Below are 2,963 nucleotides of genomic sequence, written 5' to 3' on the forward strand. Positions count from 1 at the left end.
CAGTGTATAATTAATCTCACTAGTCTAAAAGGACTGAAGGGAATCTATGACATTCTGTTACAGAAGATTAGTTTTCAGGAGAAACAATGTGTTCATAATCTTTTGAAGCTGTAAGATATGATCTACCTCCTACTTTCTTAAAATTATAATAATATTTTTCTTCGATTACAAAAATTTCTCAACCAGGTATAAAACATTTTGGACGTGTATTACTGCCTTTTATGTATATGATAAAAACAATGTCTAAAAAAACTTAAATAACAATTTAATTTACCCATGGCTTTAGAGGGGTGTAGGTTCCCATGTGAGGTGACAACAGAAGTATTAAAAATTCCTTTCAGATATTGTGATTTGTTATATATGTTTGCTTGGATGTCAGTCATTAGTCAAGGGAACCTTTTGCCTCTTGATTTTTATGTGTCAGCCTGCTGCATACATGTTATAACATAGAAGATACACTTCAATCTATCCTGTTTTGTCAGCACATTTTAACAATGTTAAAGTTAAATGTTTAAAAGAATGCAACAATGATTAAATAATTCATATGTATCCAAACAGCGTTTTCACATATATCTTAGAAGTAAATAAATATGATAATCAGTAACTAACTCTGTATCTCACAGCATACCTTGATTGTTATGTATAGGTACATATTTTTGATGTTCTACGCTTCTTTAGATTCCCATTGCACAGGACTTTGTCCTTCATCTTCAAGTATGTCATCAAAGGAGTTTATCTAGAGATGCTACATAATGTAAAAGAAATGTGATTTATTTTAATAAATACTTTATTATATGTGTGTTCTAGTTTGGTGTTTCTGTGTGTTTGTGTGTGCCCATGTATGTGTGTGTTTTAAATGTGTTATATGGGTTTTTAAGGCATGGATCATATGTGGTGACTGAGTGACACAATTGTAGACCCTTCTGGGCCCTCTTTATATAGTGTTCAAAGTCAGGTTGACTACCTTGTATACTCTAGACCTTTCGTATTGCACAGATGTGCCAATAAATTTAGCTAAAACATTACACTAGTAAAATATTGTCTTCTTTATATTTCGTAAAATAGCAAATGATTTTTCATTAATACTACGTCCATGAGACTAAGCACTGAAGTTAGAACAGACCACACAGGGAGACAACAGAATCAGGGACTCTCACTGCTCCAGGTGTTGGGGAACCTACCTGAATACGAAGCTCCAAGCTGCACATATGCTATGCATGTTTTCAGAGGGTAGCACGGGTCCAGTCCATGAATGCTTTTTGGTTTGTGGAAAATTCTCTGACAACCCTTAAGTATAGAGGTCAATTAACTCTGTTGGTCTATGTATGAAGTTCTTATTACCCCCAGATTCCTCAATTTCTCCTAAAAATATATCACAAACTTCTGGAGCTCTCTCCAGTGTTTAGCCATTTTGTACAGCTGCAGCCTGAAGCCTCTAAAAGGACAGATATGCTAGGCCCCTGTCTGTCAGGATGCAGAGTATCATTAATACTGTCAGGGATTGGTTCTTGTCCATGGGATTCATCTGAAGTTGGACCAGTCATTGGTTGGCCACTCCCTGAGACCCCACTCCTTCTTTGTCCCTGCACCTCCTGTAGGCAGGAAGGTTTTGTAGATGGGTTAGTATGATCAGTCCTTCATTGGTAGTCCGGTCAGGTAACAGAAGGTGGTCACTTCAGGCTCCATATCACACACTCCTTGGAGTGAGCCTCAGCTACCATCACACTCACTCATTCCATGGATCATCCCCCATTCCAGGTCTCTAGAGAAGTCCTTCCGCAGCCTCTCATTCCTTCTGGAGATGCCCTGCCTTCTCACTTCTGTCATAATCTAATGTGTTGGCGTCCCTTGGTAGGGTCACAGCAATCAGGACAGTGGGGAGGCAGAGAAACTTTGCAACACTGCATACATTTTTGAATTCTCCTGTGGCATTTATACACAAGCAGAATAAAAATTTCTCATAGCTTCTAACTCACAACAGCTTCTATTACTCAAACAGTAGTTTATCTGGGTACATGTTGACCTAAATCAACTTGCAGTCTGAGATATCTGTCTGGGGTCTCACTCTTCTAAGTGTAGAGAGAGGTCAAATCATTCCTTCCTGCTTGCGTGGATTAACTGCTGGGAACAAAACCAGGAACAAGGGAACAAGGGAGATTGACTGGAGGACAGACAGGTAAGCTATTGGAAGAAAAGCGTTGGTGCTGCTGAAATTCTGACCTGCAGGTATTGCAAAACATTGGCCTAGGCTGGAACCGCTATGCTGTGTTTCTTTAAAACCCTTGAACCCTAAGGATAAGGCTGATGTCACTCAAAATTCACTAGCCAATCAGCACCTCGAGAGGGAGTTAGCAGTCAGGGGAGGAGGTGGCTCTTCCAGGTACAAGGTCAGCAACTTCCTTTGGGAACTCAGCCCCTCTGAGTGCTTCCGTGTAGTACTTTCTGAGTCACTCTTCATGGTGCTGTGAGAGGAGCTCAGAACGCCTGACATGGTAAGTGCAAGATCAAGTCCTCAAACAGGAGGAGCAAGCTGCTTAGCAAAGGATACATGTGTAATGCGTCCTCCCAGTGGCTGCAGGGAAAGCGGCAGCCAGAACTAATGCAGCCACTTATGAGGTCTGTGGCAGTCCTTCCTTGTACCAGAGGGTGGATACTGAATTACTTTATTATGGAACCTGCATTTTTCCGAAATCGTTATGGCGGCCGCTTGTGTTGAGAAATATACTTGGCAGGATATCAACCCTTAAACCCCGGGATTTAACGGTTTTTTTTTTTACAATTCATTTATTATATATAAGTATACTGTAGCTGTCTTCAGATACACCAGAAGAGGGCATAGGATCTCTTTACAGATGGTTGTGAGCCACCATGTGGTTGCTGGGAATTGAACTCAGGACTTCTGGAAGAGCAGTCGGGTGCTCTTAACCGCTGAGCCATCTCTCCAGCCCAAACCCCGGGATTTA

This window comes from Rattus norvegicus, chromosome 3 (assembly GCF_021556685.1).
Source record: "Rattus norvegicus strain SHRSP/BbbUtx chromosome 3, alternate assembly SHRSP_T2T, whole genome shotgun sequence".
Taxonomy (NCBI): Eukaryota; Metazoa; Chordata; class Mammalia; order Rodentia; family Muridae; genus Rattus; species Rattus norvegicus.